This window comes from Podarcis bocagei (genome assembly GCF_964188305.1).
Source record: "Podarcis bocagei genome assembly, chromosome: 12".
Taxonomy (NCBI): Eukaryota; Metazoa; Chordata; class Lepidosauria; order Squamata; family Lacertidae; genus Podarcis; species Podarcis bocagei.
Window position 1 is genome coordinate 52,188,859 of NC_138137.1, and position 14,747 is coordinate 52,203,605.

Consider the following 14,747-nt stretch of genomic DNA (forward strand, 5'->3'; position numbering starts at 1 on the left):
TCCTGAGGTTCCTCCATGTGCCAAGCCTCGCCTGAGCTGATTTATTACGGTGGTCACATAGACAGGTGCCTTCCAACAGTGAGATCTCAGAGATAACATTCAAGATTGACAGTCGCTGTAATCGTTTTTAGGAGCGGTGAGCAAAAGGCAAGATTTGTACAGGACTCTTTGTGTCAGATTTGGGGATGTGAATTAATAAGGCTGTGGGAGGACAGGAAGTGCTCTTCTTTCTCAGAAAACCAAGGCAAAGTGTATGATGGGTTTTTCTTCTTCTTACATAAAAAAAATCCATGGGGTTAAGAGATCTCAGGATCCTTAGAAAGGTCTTGCACAAGTCGGCATGCATTCACACGATCCTCTCCAGATACTAGATCCAGTATCTGACATTACTTTCTGTCCAGTTGCCAGAATTTATGTATTGCACATAAATATTGCATTTATGTATTATGGACCATAAAGAAGGCTGATCGCCGAAGAATTGATGCTTTTGAATTATGATGCTGGAGGAGACTCTTAAGAGTCCCATGGACTGCAAGAAGATCAAACCTCTCCATTCTGAAGGAAATCAGGCCTGAGTGCTCACTGGGAGGACAGATCCTGAAGCTGAGGCTCCAAGACTTTGGCCACCTCATGAGAAGAGAAGACTCCCTGGAAAAGACCCTGATGTTGGGAAAGATGGAGGGCACAAGGAGAAGAGGATGACAGAGGACGAGATGGTTGGACAGTGTTCTCGAAGCTACCAGCATGAGTTTGACCAAACTGTGGGAGGCAGTGGAAGACAGGAGTGCCTGGCGTGCTCTGGTCCATGGGGTCACAAAGAGTCGGACACGACTAAATGACTAAACAACAACAACATGTATTGCACAAAACCCTATGCTTATTATTATTGAGACTCTTAATCTCAGAATCGTGGGTTTGAGTCCCATGTTGGGCAAAATATTCCTGCATTGCAGGGAAATGGACTAGATGACCCTCGTGGTTCCTTCCAGCCCTACCCAGAGACACCTGGGGCATTTGGCAGGCAGATCGCGTGCTCTGCCACTGAGCAATGCCCTCACACTTTAAAGAAGTTTTAGTTTAATTGGCTGACTGGCCTACTTTTAGCCTGTTATAATCTGGATTTCTAGATAAAAAAAACACCAAGGCAATCAACCTCTAGGTTAGAGTGTGGAGCTTTTTTTATTTAAAAATAATAATTTGAATTCATTATTTAAAGCAAAGGAGCGACGGTTTGGTATCTCCTCCTCCCCCGGGGGAAGGTGGCAGCCCTATGAATGAGCAGGTGCCGGCGGTCTCTTAAGCATTTATTTCATGCTCTGATTACGCGGGCAACCCATGTTGCCCGTTCCCAGGTAGCAATTCCAGGTGTTCGGCAGCTGTTAGCTCTCTCTCTATTGCTCTGTGTGGGTGCTGGAATTCACTTTTCCTTTACCAGGATTACAAACAACACTGTCTGGAGCTTGACAATGGACAGGGTGGGGAATAGGAAGAGACACGCTTCAAGATGGAATCTTGTGCCGCTGTCAAAAAAGCCAAGAAAAATCACTGTGTCACTCCTTTAAACCCGAGCCGCTGCTGGTGTCTTGCAGTTCCCTGGCCAAAGGGTTATGTATGGAAGCTTTTGAAAAGGGAACATTTCAGAACTCACCTCTGCTATGAAGCACGCTAAGTAGAGGGGGGCAAACCTCTGTTCCAGACCATCTTTCCTCCCCCCCATCCCCACCATTCTGTAATGTGGGGGATATAAACAACGGTGACCCCCCGTTACAGGACTTGCACAAGGGTAACTGAAATAATGCATGCAAAACACTCAAAATGCAAAGCAAAAGCCAACTCGCAGTGATAATTATCATCGTCACCACAATCATAATGAAACGTGATGCTAGTCATGTCTACTCAGGAGTAGGGCCCATTTGTACCACGGGGCTTACTCCCCTTATATAGGATTCCAGCCTTCCTCTAGATTATATTAATGTCATTTAACTTTTTTATTTTTTACTATCATAAAAAAGTCCAGATCTGAATTTTACTGTTTTTTCAGATTCTAATATTGGCTGCCAGATAGAAAGTTTGCTAGTTGAACCAGTCAAATGATGTCTAGTTCTTAATAATACTACTTGCCTAATTCAGGGCTGATCTGTGACTTTCATATCACCAGTTGTCAATTCCTGGTACAGATGCATCTTACAGTGCTGGTCTAGGCAGGTCTACTCAGAAGAAGGTCCCACTGAGCTCTGTGACGCTACTCCCAAGTAAGTGTGCATAGGTTGGTGGCCTTAATTCAGGTATAGCCTGGGACAAAAATGCACTCCAATGACAAACATCAGTGGATTTATCAGTCTCAGTCTGGATTAAAACTCTGTTTTGTGCTTATTTCTACTGCCTGGATTAGGTTTCATTGAATGACTTATTTATACCCAATGTGATTTCTTGAGATACTTTTATGTCCTGGGTTTTGAGATATTTTATGTCCTGTGTTTTGTTGTGGTTTACAGAAAGAAATTGTAAGTGGTATAACTGACATTTTTGGGGACATTTTTGGCTACCACTCAGGTGAGTGTCCTAAAAGGACCACGTGGTAATTGTAAATTCTTCCCAAAAGTGCACCTGAAAAATGTTGCACTATTACTCTTATTCTACACCAGGGATCCCCAAACTCGGCCCTCCAGATGTTTTGGGACTACAACTCCCATCATCCCTAGCTAACAGGAGTAGTGGTCAGGGATGATGGGAGTTTTAGTCCCAAAACATCTGGAGGGCCGAGTTTGCCTATGCCTGCTTTAATTAGTAACATGTAGGCTGGGCATTGTTTTCTGAAAGAGCTGCACAGCTCAGGAACTAGCCGGAATTTGAGAGTCAGATCTGTGTACGTTTAGAAATGTTTGCACACTGTGATTAGCACATTTTATGTACATTTCCCCTCCAATTTCGTGACTTGTTTATGTGTGTAACTGATTCCTCACTTATCTCAAGGCAGCTTGCGAATGCCAACTAAAACGATACAGAAATGGAAATAAATTATTGGTGTGTGAAATAATAACAGCATAAGGCAGTAAGACAGACAGGCAGATATTGATATCACCTCTGCCTGCCATTGCTCTGCCCTCTGTCCCCCTAATTCTGATTTTCCCGGCTGCATTCTAGTGCAGTTCCTAACCTACCAAGTTTTGACCTGACTTTGCACCCAATCTGTGACTCTCCACCAAAGCCCAACCCAAACTGCTCAGTGTTCGAAATTAGCCAAATGCCAGGTACATTTTGCATCTGCCTTTCAACCACTTGCGACCAAGTGAAGATGCCTGGGCACCAGGATGGCGCCTGATGCCCCCACTATCTGGGAGGAGCATAGAGAGAAGAAACACCGTGGTGCATCTGCAGTAGTACAACCAGACGCCTTCACCTGCCCCAGCTGCAACAAAACATGCCTCTCCTGTATCGGTCTCTGCAGGCACGGCAACCTTGCAACAGCTTGACCTCACCCCCAGAGGCGCACTCCTCCATTGTCTCCCGAGGCAGATGGATGCCAACCAACCAACCAACCACACAACAATTATATGCTCATTTGCAGAAGTGGCCAAGGACATCCCGTTCAGGTATTTCTTGGAATGAATCTGAGTAGCTTCTTGGCAACCTGTTTTTTTGGGGGGGAGGGTGGAATTGGTAACATGCAGGGCCGCATTCTGCTCCACTCGCAAGGTTACATCAGGCAGGCAGAAACATTTGGCTCCCTCCAATGCAAATTAAAACCGACGCATTAAAATGGCTTGGCTGTTTTGCTGATCAGGTCCAAAGCCTACGCCTTCCTCCGCGTACGTGAGCTTTGCCTCCTCCGATTCATCTCGTGTGTGTTCTTCCTACCAGCCCTCTGTGCTCCTCTCCCCGCCACACTTTCCTGTAACTGCCACTGGCTCCCCTCCCAGCAACTTCCTCCCAGATGAAAAGCTAATGCGAACCCTCTTGTAAGGCTGCTTTCTTCAGAACAGTGGGGTGGTTGTTAAGAGCACTTGATCACAGGGCGAGTGTGGGGTGAGCAAGGGGGGTGGTGGGCAGACAGCGAAGGCAGGAGCCCCAAGCGTGGGATGCCAGCAAAACTTTTCTCCAGACGACACCTCCTGAGGTCGGGAGCCTTCCCGTGTTCTCCCCCACCTTCTAAAGCTGAAATTATAAACTCCTTAGCAACAGAACGGCACTTGCAGAGAAACCTGCCTGCCTAATGGGTTTGGCAGAGCGGCGGCAAAGCCTCGACTTCTGAAAGAGCAACCTGTAATTCAGTGTCTCAGGTGCTCCGCTCTCCAGGAGAAAATAAAAAGCTCTCAGATCGCTCTAGGAGTGAAGCAAAACCAGTTCCTTTGCTTGACCAAGGGTGAATGCAACATCAAGTCCCGATTCACACGTTACGTGAGCAACCCTGCCCCCCCCACAGGTATCAAACCTCAAGACTGAGCGGGGAGTCAGTTCACACAAGCTAAGTGACAAAAAGGCATCAAATGAAGGATATGTATGCATAGGGTTACCATTACAGTGGTACCTCAGGTTAAGAACTTAATTTGTTCTGGAGGTCTGTTCTTAACCTGAAACTGTTCTTAACCTGAAGCACCACTTTAGCTAATGGGGCCTCCTGCTGCCGCTGTGCTGCCAGAGCACAATTTCTGTTCTCATCCTGAAGCAAAGTTCTTAACCCGAGGTAATATTTCTGGGTTAGTGGAGTCTGTAACCTGAAGCGTCTGTAACCCGAGGTACCACTGTATTTAATTACTGTGCTATTTATTCGTTTAAACTGATATGGCAGCTCACAAAAAAAATAAAAATGCACTTAATGGTTAGCATAGTGGAACAGCAAACAAGCCTCCTGCAATATTTTAAAAAGTGCAAAAACCAATAACATTAAAGAAATATTAACAAGACCTTCATTCGTAGCAGAAAGACCGTGTGTGTGTGTGTGTGTGCGTGTAAAAAAACAATGTGCAGCTCAGCTTAAAACAATGTTAAAAAATGGAGGTAGTGAAATGTTTATATTAAAAATACCAAAGGCTGAACGGTTGTTCTTTTAATACAAGGTTAAAAGGCATGCATGAATAAAAAACTCTATAAAGGTAAAAGGTAAAGGGACCCCTGACCATTAGGTCCAGTCGTGACCGACTCTGGGGTTGCGGCGCTCATCTCGCTTTATTGGCCGAGGGAGCCGGCGTACAGCTTCCGGGTCATGTGGCCAGCATGACTCAGCCGCTTCTGGCAAACCAGAGCAGCACACGGAAACGCCGTTTACCTTCCTGCCGGAGCGGTACCTATTTATCTACTTGCACTTTGACGTGCTTTCAAACTGCTAGGTTGGCAGGAGCAGGGTCTGAGCAACAGGAGCTCACCCCGCCACGGGGATTCGAACCCCCGACCTTCTGATCGGCATGTCCTAGACTCTGCTATACCTGGCACCAAAAAGACCATAAAAAAGTACCAGGAGAGGCTCTCTGGGGAAGCTATTCCATAACTTGAGAGCCACCACTCAAAAGGCCCTTCCCACCCACCTGACTTAGCTTGCTGGGGTCACATAGCGCAGGGCCTCCAAAGAAGATCTGTAGAACCAGAGGAATATGTGGGTCACCCAGGAATGTTCAGTAGGGAATAGCCCTAGTGACTTCTTGGTGTCCAGATGATGCAGCGTTCTTGTTCTTTGCTACAGTCCTGGGGGCTGGAACTACCAGCAAAGGCCGATCTATTTCCACCATTGTCACACTTTGCAGAAAGAAGACAAGAGGTCCAAAGAAAAGGGATGGGAAACCTTTCATCTGCCTCCACCCTGATGGGCCAACTTTGGCAGGTGGGTGGGACAAGCCACCTGTCAATCACTGTGCAGAACCAAAGGTTCCAGAAAGCCTGCAAATGCTATCTTGGGAGTCAAATGGTAGTTGCTGGAAGGATGTTTACATGTTTATGCTGTTGCTTTGACATATACTCATTGGGTTGATTTGATGTTGTGCTTATCTCTGGGTTTGGGATGCTGGGCTCTGGGACCAGAGAGGGGAGCTATCTGTAAGACTTTGCCACCTATGCCCCCAACAGCCAGGTGGAGGTGATGTGAGGTTCTGGCCAAACTGACATATGCTGTCTTTTTGTACAAGTAATGAATGAATGCTTTCCTGGGCACAGACAAATCACAATGACCTCTCACTGCTATAGTGTCCGACTGCATCTGTAAAGACAGTGGGGCGTTTCTTTAATAAAGCACTAGAACTGGCCATTCTGGTGGTTTTGACAGCCTTGTTTGACATCCCTGCATCAAACCACTCGCACAGGCCCTCCTTTGGGCCTGGGAGTCAGGACAATAACCAAACATCATTATCAAAATAAAAAAATTCCTTCCAGTAGCACCTTAAAGACCAACTAAGTTAGTTCTTGGTATGAGCTTTCGTGTGCATGCACACTTCTTCTTAGAGTCGGTCACGACTGGACCTAAGAAGTGTGCTTGCACACGAAAGCTCATACCAAGAACTAACTTAGTTGGTCTTTAAGGTGCTACTGGAAGGAATTTTTTTATTTTGACTATGGCAGACCAACACGGCTACCTACCTGTAACTCAAACATCATTATGTTCCACCCATCTGTCTTAAGTCCCTTGTGCAGTGAATGCAAGCTGGCTGCTTTTGCTTGGGAACCACAGTGCATGGGACTTTGTCGACTATGCCCAGAAAGTACTCGGCATTGTGCTTGCAAAGCTACTTTCAGCATGGATCTCAGGAGGTCTACCAAGCAGGGCTGACTTCACCACCCATCAGCTGAAAGACAGTGTCTTCAACCCTACTTACTGCAGGAACTGGTTGCATCTCTGTCTGCCCCACACCTGATATCACATATGAATCTGCGGCCTTGTTGTTGCTGTTGTTTAGTCGTTTAGTCGTGTCCGACTCTTCGTGACCCCATGGACCAGAGCACGCCAGGCACTTCTGTCCTCCACTGCCTCCCGCAGTTTGGTCAAACTCATGCTGGTAGCTTCGAGAACACTATCCAACCATCTCATCCCCTGTCGTCCCCTTCTCCTTGTGCCCTCCATCTTTCCCAGCATCAGGGTCTTTTCCAGGGAGTCTTCTCTTCTCATGAGGTGGCCAAAGTATTGGAGCCTCAGCTTCAGGATCTGTCCTTCCAGTGAGCACTCAGGGCTGATTTCCTTCAGAATGGAGAGGTTTGATCTTCTTGCAGTCCATGGGACTCTCAAGATTCTCCTCCAGCACCATAATTCAAAAGCATCAATTCTTCGGCGGGGCCTAGGCCAGGGTAAATTCAGCCCATGGGCTGGAGGTTTTCCCCACCAACTACCACAGAGCCAACTAATCCATGGTCTTTTTCAAGATCTGCCTCATTGCAAATGTGGATCAAATCTACGCTTCCAGGTGTCACAAGAAAGCTGCAGAGATAGTGCAGGATAGTGCACAGCCCGGAAATGATCTCTTTCAGCTTCTGCCTTCTGGAAGAATGTACAGGGTTATAAAGACTAGGACTAGCCGCCTGAGAAACAGTTTCTATCCAAATGCGATTTTGGTTTTAAACGAAGTGTAAAGTAGTCTCTATGGGAGTACATTGTATTTAATTATGGGGTATCAGAGTTTTTAGGGGGCTAACCAAGCTGGGATAGCAGGGATAGCAGGCTTGTTGTTTTTGAATGTCTGATGTAGATTTTATCAATTTCGTTCTGTATGGGACAATGACAATAAAGATTATCATATTGAGAAGGGATTGGGGCATCTAGATGGCACCTGGGGTCTCTTGTGCCCATAGGGGTGAAAACAGCTGTGCCGTTAAAAAAAAAGTGTCTGCAGAAAGTTCTCCACATGAAATAAAAAAAAAAAACCAAGGCTTGCAACTTGTATTTCAAGGACACAAGCATGCAAGAGAAGCCCTGGACTTCTCTGTAGTGGAGGTCCTGATTGCCTTTCCAATGTCAGAAGTTGTGTCCATCTCAGTCTAGCTACAATCAAGTGGGATTTCCACCGGGGGGGGGGGAGTGTATATATCATCAACAATTTACATGTTCATCCTTCAGCATACTGAAAAACCATTGCAACTATTTTAAGCGCAAAACTGCTCCAGGGATTTGGAGAGGTGATAGCATTGGTGAAGTCATAAGTATTAGCCAAACAGTATTGCCTCTTCTGTAGCTGGAACTAAATTATTATTATCACCCATTTCATGACTATACTGCTTTATGTTTTTAAGAACAAAATCTCAAAGAGGTTTACAGCACATCAAAACGTCAAATAAAACTATCCAGAATAAAACATTACTGAAGAAAGTCAAATATAAAGTATGCATTCAAAGCAACATTAAACAACAGGAAACTAAAATTCTAGATTCAGGTAGGTAGCCGTGTTGGTGTGACACAGTCGAAATAAAAAAATAAAAATTAAAAAATGTCCAGTAGCACCTTCAAAATAAAAAAATTCCTTCCAGTAGCACCTTAAAGACCAACTAAGTTAGTTCTTGGTATGAGCTTTCGTGTGCATGCACACTTCTTCAGATACACACCAGCTTATACCAGAACAAACTTAGTTGGTCTATAAGGTGCTACTGGACAATTTTTATTTTTATTAGGAAACTAAAATGTTATCTTAAAGGTTTCAAAATAAAGCCTCGCAAAGGAGGTCAACTACAGAATGCACATTTAATGCAGCAACATTAAAAAAATATATCTTAAGCACTGCAAAAGGAAACATTACTAAAGGAAGTCGGTTATAAAATGCACATTTAAAGCAGCATAATTAACAAGAGAATAAAACAGTACCATAAGCATAGGATGTATTTGCTGCTGTTGCTGGTAGTTGTGCCAATGGTGGTTCATTGTGGGCTGCAGCTGTGGAAGATTAGGCTTGGTGACCTGGGCCTGCACTAGCAGACAGCCAAGATGGTCTCTGGCCTTTTCAGTAGCCTCAGCTTTTGCAGCTGGAGTCAATCAGAGACCTGCCCTTCCTGGCCAGGTGGAAAAAGGTCTGCTAGGCAGGGAGCAGGTCTTCCAGGATTTGCAGCCGTGAAACCATTTTCCCCCACCAAGACCTCATTGCAGAAAGCAGTGGGTGGTGGAAAATATGGGTGTTTGGAGGGCACTGAAAGTGCTATCAAAACTGCCTCTCTCACTCGAAAACTCACATATGTCCTCTGGGAATATTTTACAGTAAGCGTTTTTGCAAACCCTGAAGATTGCACAGTAAACGTTTTGGGTTTTTTTAAAAAAAACCACACCAAACCAAACCACATGTGCAAAATGAAAGTCCGTGGCTGCAGTCTTGGTTCTAGTTACGCTTGCTTAATCTCATTTATTTCCATGAGGGGAAGCCCATGTAACCGGGTGCACATTTGCAGCATAAACAAGCAAACCCGAACAACACACACATTTTCTTGCTGGTGCCCCGAAGACACGCAGAACGACGATGGCATTCCACCAATGTGACAAATGCAATATGTTCCGAAGCCTCCACTGCGTTTATTTATTTAAAAAGAGGGTAAAAATAAAATAAAAATTAGCTGCCAGTCATCGGATGAGGAGAAGTGGCGGGTGCGTCTGTGACCCTGGCAGGCCGCCTGATGAACAGCTGGGATCAGAATTCTATCCCTCCTAAACATGCAGAGACTCTGCTTAGTAAGTAGTCTTACCAGATGTCTCTGACACTGCCTGATATTCTTACTGACCATGCAAACAGCTCCAGCCCCAAACCTTCTAGGTCAAACCCTGACCTCAGGCACATCTTCCTCGATATCTCTCACACAGAGAGAAATCTTGCTTTTCAGATGCCATCAAGCGCTCAGGAACACAATAGCCTTTCAGCTGAGTCAGGGGCAACCAACTGGTAGAACAAGGGTCTATGCCATTGGCGGCCATTGCCAGGCACCTGGTGACATCCCCCCCACCTCCAATGCCCCCAGCAACACCTCATCTTAGGGGGTCCCTAAAACCCAGAGCCAGCACTGTAGACCCCGCAACACTTTTTGAATGTTCTCCCCGGAGACCTTAAAGCAGCCTTTCTCAACCTGTGGGTCCCCAGATGTTGTTGAACTACAAATCCCAGCACCCCTAGCTAGCAAGGCCAGAGCTCAGGGATGATGAGAGTTGTAGTCCAACAACATCTGGGGACCCACAAGTTGAGAACCGCTGCCTTAAAGGAAGATGAATCCTAAAAATATATGAAGGGCCTCTGACATACCCTCCAACACTTCCCTATACAGGGCTGCCTTCAGATGTCTTCTAAAGGTTGTTTAGTTACTTATCTCCCTGGCTCAGGGGTTGCATAACTCCATACCCTCCAACACATCTCCGATGAAAATAGGGATGTCCTAAGGAAAAGCGAGACGTTCCAGGATCAAAACAGAAACCGAGATGGCTTCTGTAAATCTGGGACTGGCCCTGGAAAATAGGGACACTTGGAGGGTCTGTTCTGATAGACCAAAGGGCCACCTCATCCAGCATAGGTCATTTCCACAGTGCTCAGTCAGCTGCCCAGGGGGAACCCACCAGCAGAATAATGGTCTCGGTAGCACTCAAGGTATGGGAAAGCTTGCACAGTTTTTAGGAGAAATTGGGGCGTTGCGGTCAACAGAAGTGCAAGAAAGATGGCAAAGAGTGGGAGAGTCTTTTTATTTACACCAGGGCTAGGGGACCTTTTTCTAGGCAGAGAGTCACACTATTTTCTGGGCAACCTTCCGGGGTGGGGGGCATCACATGCCAGTGGTGGGAGGGGCCAGAGGTGAAAAATGGGCATGGCAACAAAAGTCAATGTCAACTTTGCACAGGAGGCTGGCTTCTACACACACAAAACTCCACCTCCATCCAGGCCGTAATGAGGCATTATCTGAGCTCAAGGACACATTCCAGCCAGGCAAAGACACTCCAGGAGGATACAATGAGGGCTGTGGCTGAGGCAGAGGTGTGACCCCAAAGGAGTCCTGGAGGCCTCATATCCTCATCTGCCCCAGGCCTGAGCCCCACTGCTAGATCTTCGGATTCTCTATGTAACAGTTCAGCACACGGTCCACCAAGAAGCAAAATGCACACCTGGCTTCCATACCACATTCCAGAAAGCACAGTTGCCACCAAATGGCGATGGATGTAGGGACACCAGTACCTGGGGAGCAATGAGAGAAGAGGGCAGTTGCCTTCATGCCCATGGCTGGTTGCTGAGAGGAGAATCTGGTAGAACCTTACATTCTCAAGTGGGCAGAAGCTGGACATCTGTAAGTCACCTCAAGTGGTTTTGCATGGCTGAGACTGGCTCCTCCATGAGGCCTACCAGGCAGCCTTCCCTAACCTGGTGCAGTCAGACTCCAGCTCCCATCACCCTCAGCCATTGGACCATGCAGACTGGGGCTGATGGGAGTTGCAGTCCAATGCACCTAGAAGGCACAAGGTTAAGGAGGGATGCTGGGGACTGCCTTGCCAGTGGCGTAGCGTGGGTTGTCAGCACCCGGGGCAAGGCAAGTAATTTGCGCCCCCTAACCCATGGATTTGCGCCCCCAAACCCTAACCCCCAGATGTTGCGCCCGGTGCGGCCGGCCCCCCCTGCACCCCCCACGCTACGCCACTGCGCCTTGCACCTCCTTCTGGGCATAGGCCAGCAGTGAGAGGCTAAGAAGAAGTCTGCTTCAGTTTGCTGTAACCTCTTCCCTTTCACTTGCAAGCTGTTTCCCTGCCTCCACAGAGTTAAGCACCCTTTCTCTCTTCTGATGCAAACACACACACACACACACACACACACACAGCCTGCTTGGATGTCCTCCTGCTTCTCATGCCATAGAGGTTACCGGTATTTTAAATTTACCTACAGATGGGAACCGAGAAGACAAATGAAAAATTGATGCAGCACCCTGGAGACTGATTGTTTTATTGTAGGCATGAGGTTTCAGGGGCTATATAAGCGATGTCATCAGATGCCAACAGCAGTCGTGAGTGCTGTGGCTCCTGGACTCTGGTACCGAGCACAGGCAGAAAATAGAAACAGGAGGAAGGGGCAGCAGCGAGGCTGGGCATTTGCCAGCCAAAGTGGCCAAGGTGTAATGGAGAGGGGAGGGAGGGCCTGGCCCATGTGGTGCAGATGTGGCAGGATTCTGCACAGGTGTGAGTCAAGGGCTTGTGGTCCCCCTCTGCTGCTCTGAGGCAACAGCCAGTAAGTACACAAGCTGGGAACAGCCAGGAATTTGCCTGCACAGGTCATCAGATGCACAAGGGGGTTGTTCAATTACTCATCTGCCCTTCCTGAAATGAATGACTCTGCACACACAGAGAGAGAGAGACAATCCACATATTTCCTCAGCAACCTCATGAGAGAGGTTAAGCCAGCCTTTCACAGCTTGGCACCCCCTAGATCAGTGTTTCCAAAACTTGGTCTCCAGCTGTTTGTTGTTTTTTTAAGACTACAGTTCCCATCATCCCTGACCACTGGTCCTGCTAGCTTGGCTTGATAGGAGTTAAAATAAAAAAATTCCTTCCAGTAGCACCTTAAAGACCAACTAAGTTAGTTCTTGGTATGAGCTTTCGTGTGCATGCACACTTCTTCAGATACACTGAAACAGAAGTTGCCAGATCCTTCTATATAGTGAGAAGGTGGGGAGGGGTATTACTCAGAAGGGTGGTGGGAATGGGAGATTGGCAGATAGCTGAGATGAGCCTGTTGATCACTCTTAACGACTGTAATAGGTCTTACAGGAAAAGGGAAGGGGTGAGAAGTGTGCATGCACACGAAAGCTCATACCAAGAACTAACTTAGTTGGTCTTTAAGGTGCTACTGGAAGGAATTTTTTTATTTTGACTATGGCAGACCAACACGGCTACCTATCTGTATCTTGATAGGAGTTGTAATCCAAAAACAGCTGGAGACCCAAGTTTGGGAACCCCTGCCCTAGATGTTCCAGACTGCGATGCCTGTGGGTTGTGGATGATGGACGTCATAGCACAAAACACCAAGAAGTTCCCATGCCAATGACCTGCAAGGCAATTCCTATTACCAGAGTGCTTAGAAATGTGGCTGGGTCTGTGTGTTGTGCATGAGAGCCCCACGCCCAATATCCCTGCATGAACAGCCTCCACTTCAGACATTCAGTGCAAAAAGGTCTGAAGAGGGCTTCTTCCTGCCTGCATTCATCTGAACATCCACGAAAGCCTTTCCTCAGCTGAGAGCCCCTGATAGGGCTGGATTCCCTGACACAGGGAGGCTCCCAGGACGGTTTTGGGGAACCTTTGACCCTCCAGGTATTGCACAAGCGCCCTCTCCCCTCCCGTGGTTTCCAGCAACTTGTATTGCTGCCTCCAACCATGGCTAGGATGGCTAGGGGCCTTCGATAGCCCTCTCCTCCAGGAATTTGCCCTAGCATCCGAGCCTTCCTGACCAGGGGAATGGCTATAGGAACCTAGACACAAGATACATGGAGGATGTGTTAAACAGTGAGTTAAATGGTGAGCTTAGGAACTGAATCAATCTATTGATCCGTCTAGTTACTGCTCTGATTAACAGCTGCTCTCCAAGGTGTCAGTCAAAGGTGGTTTCCAGACCTGTTACCTAAGATTCTTAAACAGGAGATGCTGGAGATTTCATTATATTCATTGCATTTATATCCCAGCATCCCCCCCCAAGGAGCTCAAGAGGGCATAAGTGGTCCTCTCCCGCCTTGTTCAATGCACAACAACCCTGTGAGGTAGGTTAGGCTGAGAGAGGAAGTGACTGGTCCAAGGTCACCCAGTGAGCTTCGTGGTCCAGTGCGGATTTGAATGGGTGGTGCTGTGGGTTAAACCACAGAGCCTAGGACTTGCCGATCAGAAGGTCAGCGGTTCGAATCCCCATGACGGGGTGAGCTCCTGTTGCTCCTGCCCACCTAGCAGTTTGAAAGCACTTCAAAGTGCAAGTAGATAAATAGGTACCACTCTGGCAGGAAGGTAAACGACGTTTCTGTGCACTGCTCTGGTTCGCCAGAAGCGGCTTAGTCATGCTGGCCACATGACCCGGAAGCTGTACGCCGGCTCCCTCGGCCAGTAAACCTTTACTCCTGGTCTGACACTCTAATTACACCACACTGCTATGGGAGACCTTCTGCATGCAAGGCATGGGCACTGCCCCTGCGAGGTCCAGAAATTCACGAATCACGCAGAGGCTGGGAAATGCATGGATTCAGCCCTTTCTTATCAAAAATGTAAACCAGCGGTGGCACAGGGAAGAGTAAACATTCCCCACTGAACAAATAAAAAATAAAAAACCAACTTCCAGAGGTGTGTCTGCATTTAGTCTGCCACAGCAAAAACGATGAAAGAGCCTGGTACCAACCTAAAGACTATACGACATAAGCTATAGTGACCCATTGAAGTCCACTTCATCAGACACATGAAAAGGTAAAGGTAAAGGGACCCCTGATCATTAGGTCCAGTCATGGCCGACTCTGGGGTTGCGGCGCTCATCTCGCTTTACTGGCCGAGGGAGCCGGCGTACAGCTTCTGGGTCATGTGGCCAGCATGACTAAGCCGCTTCTGGCGAACCAGAGCAGTGCACGGAAAATCCGTTTACCTTCCAGCTGGAGCGGTACCTATTTATCTACTTGCACTTTGATGTGCTTTCGAACTGCTAGGTTGGCAGGAGCAGGGACTGAGCAACGGGAGCTCACCCCGTCACGGGGATTTGAACCGCCGACCTTCTGATCGGCAATCCTAGGCTCTGTGGTTTAACCCACAGTGCCACCCGCGTCCCCAGACGCATGAAAGGTAATGTTAAATTGGTAGGCAAATAGAC

The 14,747-nt window shown here is 47.3% G+C and overlaps 1 long non-coding RNA gene across 1 annotated transcript in view; it reads right to left on the reverse strand.

Annotated features, from left to right (window-relative positions):
• Positions 1-1,160: 1,160 nt before the first annotated feature.
• The window catches only part of LOC308569804, a 60,419-nt gene continuing 46,832 nt past the window's right edge, over positions 1,161-14,747 (reverse strand). Inside the window, exon 2 of the long non-coding RNA XR_014000870.1 lies at positions 1,161-1,520. This is a non-coding gene — a long non-coding RNA (uncharacterized lncRNA). The remainder of the gene's footprint in view (positions 1,521-14,747) is intronic.